Source organism: Crocuta crocuta, unplaced genomic scaffold, assembly GCF_008692635.1.
Source record: "Crocuta crocuta isolate KB4526 unplaced genomic scaffold, BGI_CrCroc_1.0 scaffold124, whole genome shotgun sequence".
NCBI lineage: Eukaryota > Metazoa > Chordata > Mammalia > Carnivora > Hyaenidae > Crocuta > Crocuta crocuta.
Window position 1 is genome coordinate 2,722,578 of NW_027551573.1, and position 18,243 is coordinate 2,740,820.

The window sequence follows — 18,243 nt, forward strand, 5'->3', positions numbered from 1 at the left end:
ACTTCAGAGGAAATAACTGGTGGTATTTACACTTCTTTTCTTCAAAATATACAAAAAACAATGTTATTCCTTTTTGTAAATTATTTTTAAAAGTTTTAATGTGACAATAAAATAAGTAACAATACATATATACATATTTAAAACAGAATGGTCACACACAGGAGAAGACTGGACCCTGAACTACCTCCTTTAAATCTACAATGTTCACTTACCAGCTTAAAGTAGGTCGATTTACCTCTGGGATTAAATCCAAATCTTTCCTCTCAATTTCCTCATCTATAAAAAGGAGATGATAATCCCTAACTACTTCAAGGGGTTGATGATACACAGAAAGGATTTTATAAACTCTACTGATGTACATCATTGTAAAATGCTATTTTAGCTTTTATTCCAAAGTTGCCAATTTGGCAACATTTTGTCATTCAATTATAAACATCTCTGCTTCAAAAAATCTTCTAGTAAATATTTGATACTAAATTATAACTTATTTAAGCACAACTTCTCATTCGTAAGAACTTCTGATAGTTATAATTTTTAGATGTACGTGACCCACTATCAAATGTGGTTTCTATTAGCACTCCAAGTTTCCACAATGAAGGTGTGATTCAATAGAAATTTAGCATTTAATTTTGAGAAGAAATCTTGCCCTCAAACCTTTTTATTAATTGGACTTAATAGGATTAAAACGAAAGAGAAGTGTGTTCAATAGTCAGCACCAAAGATTAATGAGTAAAGCCTTACCCGAGGTATCAAAAGTTTGAGACTGATGCTGCTTTCCTCTCTTTTGAAAATGTAAACCATGGTTGGTTTTTTGTTTGTTTGGTTTTTTTTTGTTGTTATCTGTCAGCTGCCAATTACAACAACCAAAGAGAAAAACTGCATCTTAACAGATACTATTGTTTCAGATGTCTTTAGGAAAGGATGAAAAAAATCTGTTGTTGGATAATGCTTTCCAGGCCCATGAGACTAAGTAAAAGAGACTCGGATCTGATCATTACTCAGAAGGTAGACTTCTGGAGAAAACAAAGAACTAAAATAAATTACCCTAGACAGGAGAGAAATGAAAGACCTGGGTGACTAAGTACTAGCAGCACTGGCCTGGGTGACTCAGTGTTTGCAGTAAAGAAGGCATAGTATCAGCTTTCCTGATACATAAAATGCCACTTGTATTATTTCATCTCCAGTGAGGCAAGAGGAGCAAGCTGGCATCATATAAAAACATAAAGTATCCACACAGGGAAGTTTCTGATAAACTCTCCGTGGTCCAGTGGGCTGTCCAGTGCACTAGCAGAGCAGACGCTGGGCCCGGACTGAGAGAACTGTGTGCTGCAGCCTGGCTCCACCCCACATCAGCCTCTGACCCTGGGGCTGGCCCCTGCGCGCCACCACCCACCCCACTCCCGATTGCAGTCTCATCACCACTGAGGGGATGGGGTTGGCTCAGGTCATTCCTAAGAGCCTGCTCCTACAAATGTAGGATATTTTAAGTCAATTTTTTAAATGTTTATTTTTGAGAGAGAAAGCACACAAGCAGGGGAGGGGCTGAGAGGGAGAGAGACAAAGGATCCGAAGCAGGCTCCAGGCTCCACGCTGTCGCCACAGAGCCTGATGCAGGGCTCAGACTCATGAACCATGAGCTCATGACCTGAGTCGAAATCGGATGCTTAACCGACTGAGTCACCCAGGAACCCCTTAAGTCAGTCTTTAAACTCATTTAATGTGTCCTTGGAAGGAGCAGCCTCATTTTAGTGGTGATGGAAATTATACAGAACCGTATGAATGACACCAGCATGACACCGGCCACTTCTCACAACTGGCATAAGCAGGGGAAGGTCACCAAATCAGCCTCTGAAAGGTCTCTGGTTCTGGCTCTTCTCTCTAAACCAATGTTTCTCAACTGAGGGCAATTTTATCTCCCCAGAGGTCACTGGCAAAATCTAGAGACGTTTCTGGTTGTCATAATTCAGGGATAGGGGCCGCATGCTACTGACATCTAGAGGGTAGAGACCAAGGGTGCTGCTAAACACACCACAATGCCTAGCACAGCCTCCAAACAAGGAATTATAAGGCTCAGATGCCGATAATGCTGTGGCTGAGAAACCCCGCTGTAAACCAAGGGAGGCTTATTGTCCTCAAGGCCATGGCACCAATAATCAAAGGCACTAGGAACCCTTGGAAATATATGTATTCTGTTTTTCTTAATATAAGAAAAGCTCTACAGCTTTTATCAGATTGTAATATAAGTCTGAGTCCTCCACCACCACCAAATAATCTTAAATCCGTCATACAGACAGAATTATGTGGGATTTTTATGGCAGTCTATTCATACCCTGGTATACCACCAGCAACAGAAGAGACTGAACTACAGCTACATGGAATATGGATACATTTTGCCGACACCGTGGTTAACTAAAGCAGCCGGATTTATTTTAAAGAAAAAGCACATACTGCATGATTCCATTTATATAGATTGTAAGAACAGAAAAAAACCAAATCTATGGTGCTAGAAATCAGAACACTGGTTATTCTGGGGTTGGGGCACGGGGATAACCGATGGGAAAGGCACAAAACTTTCCGGGTGCTATGCACTATAATGTGCCCCCCAAAATTCCTATGTCGCAGCCCCAAAAACCCAATGTGATGGTGTTTGGAGAAGGGACCTTTCGAAGGGAACTGGGTTCAGATGAGGCCATGAAGATAGGGCCCTTATGAAGGGATTAGCGTCCCACTAAGGGACACCAGGGAGCTCACTCCCTACCCACCCCTGCACCGCACTCAGCCAGGAAAGAATATGTGAGCGCACAGTGAGAGAGCAGCCATCTAAAGACCAGGAAGCAGGTCCTTCCCAGGACCCGACCACGCTGGCACTCTGATCTCCGACTCCCAGCCTCCAGAACTGTGACAAAATAAACTTCTGCTATTTAAGCCACCCAGTCCATGTTATTTTGTTACGGCAGCTCAATTTGTAAATGTTGCATATCTCAATATGGTTGGTGGTCACATGATCGGATAAATACGGAGAACTTCACTGAGCTATCCACTAGAACTTCACTGAGCTATCCACTCAAGGTCTGTTCGCAGATAATTCATAGAAAAGAGACATTAGCATAGCAAGAAACCCAACTTAGCATTACCTCCAGAAAGGAAAGGGAAGAGTTGGGATTTTCCATTTTATGCCTCTGTCAATCTGAATTCTTTTCCATGACTACATGTGACCTTGTTTAACATTAAACAACTTGTTAATTTTTGAAAATTTTTTAATGTTTGTTTTTTTTTGAGAGAGAGAGAGAGAGAGCAAGAGAGGGGCAGAGAGAGAGGGAGACACAGATTCCACAGCAGGCTCCAGGCTCTGAGCTGTCAGCATAGAGCCAGACGCAGGGCTCAAACCCACGAGCTAGGAGCTCAAGTCAGACGCTTAACCAACTGAGCCACCCAGGTGCCCCAACAACTTGTTAACCTCTAAACTGCTCTACCTTCCCTGCCTCAGAGTGTTTGTCTCACCGCTGGCCCTGAATCCTCGGTGGCAATGACTATCAAATCCACACCCCCATTCTGCTCCCTGCACTCACACTGCAGCCCAGTTTCCAGGCACTGCCTACGCATTTCCACTCAAGCACAGAACTGTCACACCAGCCACGTCTCAAAAGGCAGTTATCCACCCCCCAACTCCCCCCACCACCTGCCCTCCTCATCTCCTCCACTCCGTCCCCTGGCTTCCCCCAGCCTGGCCTTGGGTTTTAACTCGCCCTTCTCCTTTACGTCTGTTCGTGACCTCAGATGGTTTATACACAGGTATTCTCCACCCTCCAGACTCAGAAACCAAAGAGATGCAAATATATTTTTTCAGAGAAAGCAGACAGGTATTTCTCACTACCCAGACTGTTGCTCCTCCCTAACAAAAACTCAAGAAACCAAATACTTAAGATTCAGATGACAAGCTATCCTTCACTCTCCAAACTTGCTACCCAAACTCTCATTACCTAACCGATTTAGACAGCAAAAGGTACTTGTATTTTTGTAGTGTCCTCCATTGCTCTCCTCCTCCAGCTTTCTTCAGATACGATTGATACTTGAGGAGAGGGAAGTTTAAGATACAGAGTGGAACATACATATTTCTGCACGTATTGGGAGACAATGACCACAATGAAGTTAGTCTGTTGCTTCCATCTTCTCCACCATTATAGGAGGCCGGACTTCCACCCTTTGAAATCCAAGTTCTTGAGGGCCACTAGGATGCCTCCGGGCCCCTCCCACGTCCCTCTGCTTGCTGTGGCTGCCTCAGTCTTTCCACCTTCACATTCCCTATGTTGCTCCTGCTCAAAAGCCTCAACGCCTTCCACTCCCAGGGATGCAGATGAGGCACTGCTTTGGATTAGACCCTACGTACCAGTTACCCCATTTACTCTGCTCTTGACCATCCCGATGTATGCCCTGCTCTATGCCCTTGCTCACGTATTGTTCCCACCTTCCACTGTACCCCTGAGCTCCAGCCAGCGCCTCCACTCTCCAGGGAGGCACCTTTGGGCAAGTCACTGACTCTGGCAAGGCCCCATCTGCGACACGGAAGAAGCAGTGGATCTTCTTCACAGGCCACATAGTAATCACTCAGTAATCCTTAGCTATGATTTGTCACCACCAATTCAGGTCCTACCTACCAACTGGTTTTCCTAACTATCCATCCCACAAAAATCTCCTCTCACCTAAATTCTTTTCTATCCCGTTCACTGATCTGTCTTACAGGTTCCCATGTGGCCAGTCCTCAGTTCTGGCGCCCATAAGGCGTCTGCGGCTGCCTTACTTCACTGTGGAGCTCTCACAGGGCTGTTTTTTGTATGCATGTAGTAGTTCTGTTGTTTTTATGTAGAGACAAGCATCAGGACCTCTTAGCTTGCCATTGTGCTGACATCACTCGCCTTTGCTTTACATTATTGTCTATTTAGTGCTCGCTTCGGCAGCACATATACATTATTGTCTATTTATATCCAGACTCCCCATCTCTTCCAAAAAGCCTAAGGTTTAAAGCATTCGGTAGCTTTACTTTTTTTAAAAAAACTCTGACAATGTCCTTGAACAGCAGCTAGATTCCCCAACAGTCACTGACTGACAGAATAAACTTCCACAAACTTTGGCAAGAATATCTAGCTGAGACCAGGGAAACTGAAGAGACCTATGAAAGACTGCTTTTTGGCTGCCTTTATTCTTGTTAGGGCCTGCACCCTCACCTTCCACACGCCTTATAGTACAGATAATGTATGTCTTCCTTGTGAATGATTTCTTGACTTAATGATTCATGAGTTCATGATTTCTTTGTAGTGTCTTGCAGCACAACAGACAGCATCTAAGGAGTGACCGGTGAGGCCATCATGTATGTTTTCCAGACCACTGACTTATCAACACCCCCGGCTCCAGGGCATAAGTGACTTATAGAGGACACCTAAACACTGGTCCATTTTAACCAGTTCCCAGACGCCTAAAAAAACACTTACAATGGATCATAATCCTCAATAAAAACCCCAGCCCCCAGCATAGATGACCCTCACTCGTCTTTCCTTTCTGAGTCTCCCAGATGCTCTGTCTGTATCTGTACTCTATGTTCTTCAATAAACTCCGCTCTCACTTCCTCTCAGCTCATGTTTGATTTCTATCTGATGGAAAGACAAGAAGCCTCTTGGCCGGTCCTGTGAGACCTCCTCTGGGTCCCTGGACCCAGCCAGCTGGATTCCTTATTTTTTAAATTCCTATGCTGACCTTGTTGGGTCCACCGAAGTTAAAGCCCCATCTTCCTTCCTTCATTTAACAAATATTTATTAAGCATCTTCCATATGCTTAGTACTATCTGTTCAAGGCACTGGGGATGGAGCTGTGGAAAAGCTAGACAAGGTTCTCAGACTCAAAACTCTTGTGTCTCTTAGGAGACAGACAATTAAAATAAACAAATAGACAAATGATGCCAGGTATTGATAAGTGCTAACAAGGAGACAAAACAGGGAGATGTGGCAGAAATGAACAGCTTTAGCTGGGGTGTTTTGCTAAAGCAAAGCTTCTTTAAAAAGGAAACCTTTGGGGGCGCCTAGGTGACTCAGTTGGTTAAGTGTCTGACTCTTGGTTTTGGCTTAGGTCATGATCTCACGGTTCTGAGTTCAAGCCTTGTGCTGGGCTCTGTGAGGATAGCTGTGGAGCCTGCTTGGGATTCTCTCTCATCCTCTCTCTCTCTCTGTCCCTCCCTCCCTCACCTGCGCGCTCTCTCGCTCTCTCTCTCAAAATAAATAAACAAACATAAAAAAAAAAAAAGGAAACCTTTGAACAAAGACCTGACTGAAGTAAAGGAGTGAGCTATATCGGTATCTGAGAGAAGAATGTTCTTGCAAAGGGAACAGTGAACGCAAAGCTTCAAGGCAAAAGCAAATTTAGCATTTGTGAATAAGAGAAGAGGCCACAGGACTGAAGAATAAAACCACAGGGCAAAGCGGTGGGAGAAGGGGTTAGGGCAGGGGCTACACAGAGTAGGGTTCACAGCACATGGTAAAAAGAACGTCTGATTTTAGTCTATGTGTGATAGGAACCACTGGAGGGTTAGGACTTTTCAAGGCTCATTCCCACTTCCGCATGGAGGATGGACTGCAGCGAGGAAGGGAACAAAGTGAAAACACGGAGACCAGTCAGGAGGCTGCTCTACCACCCAGATGTGATACAGGAGGGTGGCGTGGCCCAGCATGACAGTGGTGGGAGAGACAAAAAGTGAGGCTGACTCAGGTATACATTTTAAAAATAAATTTCGTGTAAATATAAATCACTTATGTAGAGTGTGAGAGAAAAGCAGTGAGAGATGATGCCGACGTTTTAGGCCTAAGTAACTCAGGGGCATGAATGTGCCACTTACTGAAATGAGGAAGACCAGGAAGGGAACAGATTTAGACATCAGAGAGCTGTGGTGAGGATGACGTTAGATTATACAGGCAAAGCCCGTGGCAGGGACGTGTACACAGCCAGAGCTCAGGAAATGATGGTTGTCTCTGGCTCCTTCCTAAGTTGTCTCCTTTCCTAAGATAATTCCTCATCAATAGGGGAAACTGGGTGAGGGTTACAGAGACCTCTCCACTAATCGTACACTTTTTCTGTAAACCTAAAACTATTCTAAAATTAAAAGATTAAAAACAAATCCTCGGTATCCAGATGGCCAACAGACACATGAAACGATGCTCAGCATCCCTCCTCATCAGGGAAATACAAATCAAAACCACACTGAGATACCACCTCACGCCAGTCAGAGTGGCTAAAATGAGCAAATCAGAGAACTCTAGATGCTGGCGAGGATGTGGAGAAACGGGCACCCTCCTACACTGTTGGTGGGAATGTAAACTGGTACAGCCCCTCTGGAAAACAGTGTGGAGGTTCCTCAGGAAACTAACAATAGAACTCCCCTATGACCCAGCAATAGCACTGCTAGGAATTTACCCAAGGGATACAGAAATGCTGAGGCATAGGAGCACATGTACCCCAATGTTCATAGCAGCACTCTCCACAATAGCTAAAACATGGAAAGAGCCTAAGTGTCCATCAACAGATGAATGGATCAAGAAGATGTGGTTTATCTATACAATGGAATACTACATGGCAATGAGAAACAATGAAATCTGGCCATGTGTAGCAACATGGATGGACCTTGAGGGTGTTATGCTGAGCGAAATAAGTCAGGCAGAGAAGGACAAATACCATATGTTTGCACGTATAGGAGGATTAGGAGGAACTTGACGGAGGAACAAGGGGGAGAAGAAGGGGGGAAATGGTGGGGGAAAGGGAGAGAGGCAAACCATGAGAGACTCTTGAACGCTGAGAAACTGAGGACTGATGGATGTGGGGGGGAGGGGGGAGATGGGCATGGAGGAGGGCACTTGTGGGGATGAGCACTGGGTGTTATATGGAAACCAACTTGACAATAAACTATTTGTAAGAAAAAATTAAAAAAAAATAAAAACAAATCCTCGGGTGTCTGGGTGACTCAATCAGTTAAGCGTCCAACTTCGGCTCAGGTCATGATCTCGTGGTCCATGTGTTCAAGGCCTGTGTTAGGCTCTGTGCTGACAGCTCAGGGCCTAGAGCCTCCTTTAGATTCTGTGTCTCCCTCTCTCTCTCTGCCTCTCCCCTGCTCATGTGTGTGTGTTCTCTCTCTCTCTCAAAAAATAAATAAACATTAAAAAAGAAAACAAACCCTCAATCCCACACGTTCCTCTAACTCCCACTCTCTCATTACAAAGCGATGGCCCTGCTTTGTCATGCCTCATCCACTCATCACCCACTGCAACCTAACTTCTGTTTGCCCCCCTATTTTCTGAATTTTTCTGCAGCCACCAATGACCTAACTGCTAAGTCCAATGGACTCTGAACCCTTCCTCTCTCAGCCTCTGACACCCTGACCCTTACTTTCTTCCTGAAACAGTCTCCTCCCTTGACTTGAAGACACCATCTTTTCCTGGTTCTCCTCCTGCTTTCCTAGCTCTTCCCTCTCTCAGCCTCCTCTGCTGTGGCTTCTACATCTATCCATCCCTTAAATGCCAAGCTTCTATCCTTGGACCTCCGCTTCCCACACTGTATATTTCTCTGGATAAGATCCACCTTTGGCCAGGGCTTCAACTAGAACCTCTACCAACGATTATTAATCTTTCAAATGGCCACAGACCTCTGTGAGTCTAATGCTGGTGTACACACGTGCACAGAACAGAACCATACACACACTCTTGGAAGATACAACGGCAGGAGGCTCATAGGACCCCTCCCCCAAAAGGCTACCCAAAGACCTCTGAGGACTATCTGGGCCCAGGTGAGAACCCTGATTTACCAAAACAAGGGTGTGGCAGAAACTATTCTATGTCCAGGCCAGCTCTCTCCCCTGAACCAGTACCTCCACCTGTCCACCTGACATCTGCACCTCGATGACCCGTGGGTGCCTCGAACTACACATGTCCCAAACCAAACTCATCACTTCTCTCTCCTCTTGGCTACCAACACCACCACTTTCTCCTCCTGGGCTCCCAGTAAAACTATTAGCATCCAACAAGTCAGCCAGAAACCACCTGGGAGTCACACCAGGGTCCCTTCCTCTGCTCCTGAACACCCGGCCAATACCCAGGTCTACCTCTCAAACCTTTTGTGAAGAGGAACGCTCATCTCTCCTGCCCCCACTCTGACCCCCATGCTTTTCTCCTGGCTACCTCAACAGTCTAAGCCCTCTTCTTCCTCTAACTCCCCCTCCCCTTAGCCAGAGGTCTTTCTGAAATGCTCCCCTTCCTTAATCTCACCAGGGACACCTTCCATCCCCTCCAGAAGGAAGTGCGTGCAATCTGACACTGTCACTTTTACCATCCACATCTCACACTCTCCTTCCCCCAAAGATACCCTGGTAAGTCTCTACTCCTGGGGGTGCTTCTCACAGTTTCCTCCCTTTGTACTCCTGCACATGCAGTTGCATATTCTGCTCTAACACATCCCAAACCTACACTGTCACATGGGGAACTCCTATGCATCCTGCAAAGTCAGCGAGGGCAGCCTTCCCCATCCCACACCCCTCCCACACTATTCTAAACCTTCTGTTACTGTTCTTCTCTGGCGAAACAGTTGTAATTATTTCTTCCCATGTCTGTCTCCTCTATGTGGCAAATTCCTATAAGGCAGACTGCTCAACTCTGAACCCGGAGCAGCCAAGGTTAGTATTCAATAGGTACCAAGTAAATGTTTGATGAATTAAAGTGGCTTGTTCCCGGAATACCCCTCGGGCCCTCACTTCTGGGTCTCTGCTGACCTCTCCCCTTCTTTGGCACATCTGTATTTCTACCTTATTTTCTACTTTAGTCCATCGAGAAACAGATTCGGATACTCAAGCTCACCACTTCTCCAACTGTTCCCACTTTAGGCTCTTTGCACTTGCTATTCCCCTTCCAGGGGAATCAATCAGGTCTCTGTTCAGAAATCTTTGTCCTCCTTTTGAAAACAGCCCTGGGGGCGCCTGGGTGGCTAAGTCGGTTAAGCGTCCGACTTTCGCTTAGGTCATGATCTCGCGGTTCATGGGTTTGAGCCCCGCGTCGGGCTCTGTGCTGACTGCCGGCTCGGAGCCTGGAGCCTGCTTCGGTCTGTGACTCCCTCTCTCTCTGACCCTCCCCTGCTCATGCTGTCTCTCTCTCTCTCTCCTAGAAATAAACATTAAAAAAAAAATTAAATAAATAAATAAATAAAATAAAAACAGCGCTGATACTACACTCTGTATTTGTGTGTTTATTGTTGGTGATGTCCTCCATAGGAACATCACCCCAATGAGGGCAGAACTGTTTAATTCACCACTGTATTTCCAAAGTCTCTACCCGTGCCAGGAACATTCGTTTACTTAGTATTTATTGAGCACCTACTATGTGCCACATCTAGGTACTGAAGATTATCAGAGAATAAAGCAGATAGAAACCCTCCGCCCTTCACATTCTGGAAGGGAAAGACAAACAATACACAAGGTAAATAACTAAAATATAATTGCTAAAAAGAACAACTAAAGCAGTAAAGGAAGACAGGACTTGGGGAAAGCCTTGCTACATGACCCATGAATAAAAACATGAAAAAAGCGAGGAAGCAAACCAAACGGATATTGAACTGCAAGCAGAAAGGTCCTGAGGCCAAAGCATGTCTGACTTGTGGAAAGGGAGGACAACAGAGTGGGAAAGTAACAGTGGGTCAGATTATGTAAAGCCTTATTGCTCACTAGAAGGCATTTATCTTTAAATGAAATGGAAACCCACTGGTGGGTTTTTGCATAAAGGAGTGATACCATCTGACCTGTGTTTCAAAAGGATCCTTCTAGCTGCTGTGCTGAAAATAGGGCATGAATGCAACAGCAGAAGAGGAGATACCAGATGGGAGGCTATCTCAACAATCCAGGTGAAAGGTGGTGGTGACTTGGCCCAGGGTGGCAAGCAGTGGATGTGGAGTGAAAAAGAGAGCAGTCAAGGGTGACTCAAAGGTTACTGTCTAGACCTTTTATATTACTGAGATAGGAAACAAACCAAAAAACCAGAAAGAAGAGCAGTTTGGGAGGAGAGATGATGGGAAGCTTGCTAGGCCTACCCTGACAGGTTCAGTCTGAGTTCCCTACCATCCATCTCGGTAGGGAGAGAAAGTGGGCAGCTGGGTCGAGGTCGAGGGAGGAGCCCTCGCGGGAGATAGAGGATCTGTTAGCCTAATACACAAGTATTTAAAACTATGAGCCTTGAATAGTAATTCACCATGAATGAAAAATCGAAATGTCCCAAACACAAATGCACAAAGAACAGCTGCAAGAAAAGCTATGATGACCAAGGGCACCCACTCAGGTTCCACAGACAGCACACAAAAGGTGATCCCTGTTCATGCTGAAAAGCAGTTCGGCCAAAACAAAAAACAAACAGAACCCCCCAAAATCTCACTTGACAGGGGCAAACCAGCGGATCTGTGAACGGGTGGTTCAAGCTCTGACCGAAGATCCCTGGGGTCCGTCCCATAATTTTTCAAACAGACCCAGTAAACGCAGGCATTGCTGCGAAGGCCAAGAAAGTGCAGGCCCCCTCCAGATTCTAATCTCTAGCATATCCCTGCATGCGGAGCAGCATTCCCCTGGATGCCCGTACAACAACACAGGCCAAGGGTTGGGAAAGGCTAATAGGGCGGACACCCCCACCCTTGGAGGGAGGGCTGGGTACATCCGCAGGGACGAGCGTGCAGGCGGAGTGCTGTGGCGGAGAGGGGCGCCGCCGCAGCCTAGGGTGGGCTGGGGGTGCACAGGGTGGGGGTGGGGGTGCGGGTGTGGGCGTGACGCGCCGCTGCAGAGCGCCGCAGTAAGGGAGGAGGGGAGTCAGGAGGCCAAAGCTCCGTGTTCAGAAAGAGAGCCGACAGAAGGCACTCCCAGGGCGCTGCCAGACACTACGACGGGGACGGTTCGACAGGGCGATGACTCGCCGGCGTCAAGCGTGCTCGGCTGCCAGACGGCGAACGGGAAGTGAGAGCAGCGTGGCTCCGAGCGTGGGGACCGGGCTCCGCCCAGCCTCGAGGTCCCGGGCTGGTTCAAGGACAAGCCCCGAGTGGGAAGGACACGGACACCGACACTCTTACCTGACACTGCAGCAATCTCAGCCGCTCAGGTCCCGGCAGCAGAACGCGGCCGCCGCTTCTCGCGCCGCTCGCCCGCGCTTCCTAATTGGCCGAAGTCGGCCCTCCCAGCAGCCTTCGCGCGGCGCGCCGCCAAATAAACTTTATGGAGACCCGCGGAGGAGAACAAGAACATGGGCGGGGTTCTGCCTGGGGCCTCGGGCTGAGCCGCCACGCCCCCTAGCCCTTGGCTTTGCCCTCACCCTTCCCTCCTGGTTAGAGTCGGCTGAGAGCAAGTGCACAGTCTCTAGTGCGGATATCTGTTTATTGAGCGCCAGGTACCGGGGGCACGGTGGCGCTGGGAGCACAGTGGTGACCACGACAGACAAGATCCTTGCTGTAATGGAGTTGTCGAGCTAGTGGGAGAAACAAAATTACAATAAATACCTATAAAGAGGGCTGTGACCAAAAAAGCAGGGTAATGAGAATGGGAACGCCTGTTGCGTCCCAAGGCCTCTCTGAAGAGGTGTTGTCTGAGCTGAAACCTAATGATGACGAAGGGTCAGTCTTGCGAAGTCTTGGCTGTAGGGCATCCAGGCAGACGAACAAGAGCGAAGGCTCCATGGGTAAACAAGCTTGGTGTGTGAAGAACAGGAATGTAAAATGGTACAGCCCCTTTGGAAAAGAGTATGGAGGTTCCTAAAATATTACAAACAGAATTTCCGTATGATCCAGCGAGTCCACCTCCGGGTACATACCCAAAAGAAATGAAGGTCTCAGAGAGGTATGCGTACACCCATATTCATAACAACATCATTTACAACAGCCAAAACGTGGAAGCAACTCAAGTGTCCAGCGACAGATGAACGGATAACCAAATGTGTATATACATACAATGGAATATTATTCAGCCTTAAAAAGGAAGAAAATTCTGACCCATCCAACATGGATAAACCTTGAGGACATATTGGGGCGCCTGGGTGGCTTAGTCGGTTAAGCGTCCGACTTTCGCTTAGGTCATGATCTCGCGGTTCGTGGGTTCGCGCCCCGCGTCGGGCTCTGTGCTGACTGCCAGCTCAGAGCCTGGAACCTATTTCAGAGTCTGTGTCTCCCTCTCTCTCTGACCCTCCCCTGCTCACGCTGTCTCTCTCTCTCTCCTAGAAATAAATAAAAATATTAAAAAAAAAAACAAAAACAACTTGAGGACACACTAATTAATATAAGCCAGTAGCAAAAAGAGTCATACTATGATTCTATTTACACTTTTAGTACTTAGAGTAGCCAAAATTATAGAGAGAAAGAAGGATAAGGTGGTTGCCAGGGATTGGATGGAGGGGGAGGAGTACAGTTTCGGTTTTAGAGAGTGAAATGTTGTGGAGGTAGAGGGTAGTGACAGTTGCACATTACGAAAATATTTAATATCCCTGAACTGTACACTTGAAAATGGTTAAGACAGTATATTTTTTAATGTTATGTGTCTTTAACACAAGAGTAAAAAAATTTTTTTTTATTTTTTTATGTATTTCTGAGAGAGAGAGGCAGTGTGAACAGGGGAGGGTCAGAGAGAGAGGGAGACACAGAATCTGAAACAGGCTCCAGGCTCTGAGCTAGCTGTCAGCACAGAGCCCGATGCGGGGCTCGAACCCATGAACTGTGAGATCATGACCTGAGCCGAAGTCGGATGCTTAACGGACTGAGCCACCCAGGTGCCCCATAAGAGCAAAAAGCTTTTGAAAGGATGTGGAGCACCTGGGACCATCATATACTGCTGAGGGGTTGGGACAACCCCTTTGGAAAACTCACAAAATATATGAAAGCTAAATATACATGTACTCCAGGTCCCAACAATTTTACATGTGCATATATGCATGTTGGTAGGATCCATCTTTCTATTTCCAGCATAAATATGTACACATTTTCACCAAGAGCCACATACAACAAAGTTCATAGCACCCTAACCCAAAAGTGGAAATGGCCCAAATGTCTGTTAACAGAAGAATGGATAAATTATGGTGCAGGCATATCACAAAATACTGCAGTAACTAAGAGAATGAACCACATCCACAAACAACAACATGAATGAGTCTCACAGGCATAATGGTAAAGAAGAACCAGACCCAAAAGTAGGACTCCATTTCTATAAAGTTCAAATCAGGCAAAACAAACCTATGGTGGCAGATGTCAGAATAGTGGTGATTTGGAAGGGCGGAAGGGCTGTTGTCTGGGCAGGGAAATGAGAGACTCTTCTGAGGTCTGTTAATGTTCTGTTTCTTAATCTGGGTGCTGAGTGCATGGATGTATTCACTTTTTAAAAATTCATTGAGCTGCACATTTAAGATTTGTGCACTTTACTGCATATATATTATTCATTACACTACAATAAAAACGTAAAAAATAAAGTGAAATATTCCCTATACTGTGGAATGTTACATGTTTTGCTATCCAGAATTCATAGCATTTCCCCTCCCCCGACTGTTTGCAGTCTGGAACCTTGCTTTATTTCTTTGGGCTTCCCCCAAATCCCAAGCATGTGGTACTGTGAAGGAAAGCAAGAAATATTTCTTAAATGACAGACAAAATCCAGTGCCGCGATTGCCCCCTATTCTGAACTGCACTGCCAGAGATGGTTTCTTAGTGGGTGGCAGCGAATTACATAAAGCTTCTCAAACTGTGGCTGAGTGATCAGCAATATTCTTTACGAGTCATTAAAAGCTTAAAAGGGAAGCTTCTCCCTCTGCACTTCAGATGAGTCTTTGAGATTTGTGTGCCTTACAAGATGAAATTATTTCTCAATAAAAAGATCAATACACTCCAAATCGAAGAAAAAGTGATTCACATCTAATATTGCACTTGAACTTTGCAACTAAGTCCTAAGCAGGGCAGGGCTGATCATCATCACATATTCTGTGAGGAACCTAAACTCCATGAGAATTAAATGACTCAACCAAGGTTACACAGGGATGTGGCAGACCAGGGACTATACTCTCTATTCTTGGAATGTCAAGGTCAATATTTCCTAGTTCAAGAAAGCTCCAGAGGTGATGTTAGAAGCTCCTATAATAGGGGTGCCTGGGTGACTCAGTTGGTTAAACTCTTGATTTTGGCTCAGGTCATGATCTCATGGTTCGTGGGTTTGAGCCCCACATTGGGCTCTGTGCTGACAGTACAGAGTCTGCCTGGGATATTCTCTCTCTCTTTCTCAAATAAATAAACATTTTAGAAAAAGAAGAAGCTTCTATAATAATAACAGCTATCCAATGAAGTCCTTAAGTGGACTTTACTACTAATATCCTGAAATGGGATTGGAACAAATAACCGCATTTTTTTTTAAGTTTATTTATTTATTTTGAGAGAGGCAGAGCATGAGCAGGGGAGGGGCAGAGAGAGAGAGGGAAAGAGAGAATCCCAAGCAGGCTCTGTGCTGACAGACACAGGGCTTGAACTCATAAAACTGTGAGTTCATAACTAAGCCAAAACAGAGAGTAGGATGCTTAACCGACTGAGCCACCCAGGCACCACAATACCATATTCTCATTAACCAACAGCAGCTAACTATCAGAAGACATTGTGAGGGTGGTAGGATTTATTAAACATCTGGTTGTTTTATTTGTTATTAAACACACTGACTGTTGAGTGAAAAAACCCCATCCTACACATCTCTGCATTGCTGCTGTTTTAAAACAGCTTTGCTGACATCTATCAACTTTGTTTATGTCAAATTGTGCAATTTGTCACTGATGCTGCATTTGCCAAAGGAAAAGTGAAAATGATTGACAAGGCCCCAGGGCTTCTCTCTCTTCCTTTTCAACATTCCAGATGTTTTTAAAAAAAAAAAAAAAGTTGGATCCACCCTCAGGAAGGCTTATCTGCGTTTGGGGTGGGGGGGGTGGAAACATACCAAAGGAGCTGGAGGGGTACCGTTTCAGTTTCTGCAGAAACTTTGCCTCCAAGAGACCCTATCTTCTTGATTGGTTCAAATTACCCTCCATTTTCAATTGCTGCCTTTCAATGGAGCCATCTGTTTCAAGGCCCATCTGTTAGGGGCTCTGTTGTGGTTGATTATTAAATGTGTTTGCAGCTGGAGGGTCGGGGGAGGGGGACTTAAATCACAAAAGAAAAGTGTCTCCAAGAATGAAAGTAGGAAACAGAAGCAGACTTCTAGCCATTACCACTCTTAGAAAGCAGAAGACCTAATCCTTCGCCACAAACTCAGGAGAAAGCAAGTATCAGCTAACAAGTATGGGGAACAATAGTGGACGTGGGTGGCTTTGGGGCTTTCCACCATTCATTCTCCCTTCTTTAGTAACTATGCCCAAGAACACAGCAGTTTACTTTGGGAGGGGATTACCTGTTTCACATTGTGGGTATTCTAGCAGGGAGAAGAATATCTACTAGGAAGTGTTGTTTTAAGGATTAAAGTAGTTAATATGCATTTAAGGCTTAAAGCAGAGTCTTGCCTATAGCAGGTGCTCAGTAAGTGTTAACTGGTTTTATTTCTGGCGAGATATGTTGCCACAATACTCTAGAATTGAGTAGAGGCTTCCCTGACCCACCAGGAGAAGGCGGCATACTTACCAATCCCCTGCAGAGCATGACATTGCAATTATCCGAAACTTCACCTGTTTCCAAGCCCTGGAAGGCAGTGGCAGGTCATTTGCAGCTTTGGGTCCACCAGGGGGCGCTCAGTGAATAATGTTAATCGAGAAAAATCCCACATGACCTTACCTGCCTAGGGACCTCAGAATGGAGGCTCCGACCCCCCAAGTTATCAGCCATGTTCGAAGGTAGAACCTGAATTTCTCGAATAGAATTGGCACCCCTAGCATTTGACCCAAATATGCCCTCACAGTGGCGTGTGTGGCATGGTGTGGCTGGGCCAGCTGGTATACGTGTGGTCCTGGCAGTCAGCCAGTTCCTGGACACTGGAGGCATTTCCTGAAACTGTGGTATGGCCAAACTTTGTCTTGCCCTGCGAGATAAGACTGCTAAATGCTGGCCACCCAGCAGAGCTCAGGTAAGAGCTCAGGTTTACCATGCAGGTAAATGCCGGAGTTTACCTTTGTGAAAAACACTTACACACATCCACAAGGCGGCAGCCCATGGCTGATGGCTGTCTTAGATATCTCACCTTAGAGGTGCCTGAGTGTCTCAGTCGGTTAGCATCTGACTTCAGCTCAGGTAATGATCTTGTGGTCCGTGAGTTTGAGCCCTGCATTGGGCTCTGCGCTGACAGCTCAGAGCTGGAGCCTGATTCAGATTCTGTGTCTCCTTCTCTCTCTGCCCCTCCCCTGCTCATTCTCTCTCTCTCAAACATAAATAAACATCAAAAAAAAAAATTGAGATGTCTCCCTTTAGAGTAGAAAATTAAAAATCATCCTTAGAAAGTCAAGACAGAGGGCACTCAAGTGAAAACAAAACTTTATTTCTCCATCTGGCTGATAATATTTTACTGGAAAACTTGTTTGCTTTTTTGATCTTTAAGTGTCTTCACAGCATTTTTGTTTTTATGATGCATTTGATTTTGTAGTATGAGAAATCTGATCTTGAGTTTTATGATTCAGCTCTACTGAAAGATATGAAAGGGAGAGTTTTTATCCAATATGGTCCCAATTTTTTAAATACTCATTTATTTTGAGAGAATAAGAGAGAGCATGTGTGGGAGAGGAGAGAGGGAGGGAGAGAGAGAATCCCAAGCAGGCTCCATGCTATCAGCATGGATCCCCACATGGGGCTCGATCTCATGAACAGTGAAATCATGACATGAGCTGAAATCAAGAGTCAGAAACTTAACCAACTGAGTCAGCCAGGCGCCCTGCCGATTTCTACAATCATCAGTTTCTTTGGTGTTTTTGTAATATCTAACCTGGCAAAAAGCAACTTTCCTGGATTTTTCCCCCCTGAAATGTATTACTACAAATAAAATTAAAATATGTTCATTTCAATGCAAAGCCTTGTATAGAACAAACACTTAATCAATGTGTCAAATGAATGAAAGAAAGAAAAGAACCTGAGAACAGAAATAACTTCGGGGTTGTGAGCGTGAATGGGTTTGACTTAGCTCATTGGTGCATTTCACCAGCTGGCAACATTTAGGAAGGATATTTTGCCATTTCTTTTGCCAAAAAGGGCTCTTTGCTCCCTGCC

General features: G+C 45.5%; 1 protein-coding gene across 1 annotated transcript in view; it reads right to left on the minus strand.

Annotated features, from left to right (window-relative positions):
- Window positions 1–12,199, minus strand: part of NUP93 (nucleoporin 93) — a 103,738-nt gene extending 91,539 nt beyond the window's left edge. The window contains exon 1 of the mRNA XM_077751301.1: window positions 12,124–12,199. The gene's annotated coding sequence lies outside the window, so the exon portion shown is untranslated. The remainder of the gene's footprint in view (window positions 1–12,123) is intronic.
- Between the last annotated feature and the right edge of the window lie 6,044 nt (window positions 12,200–18,243).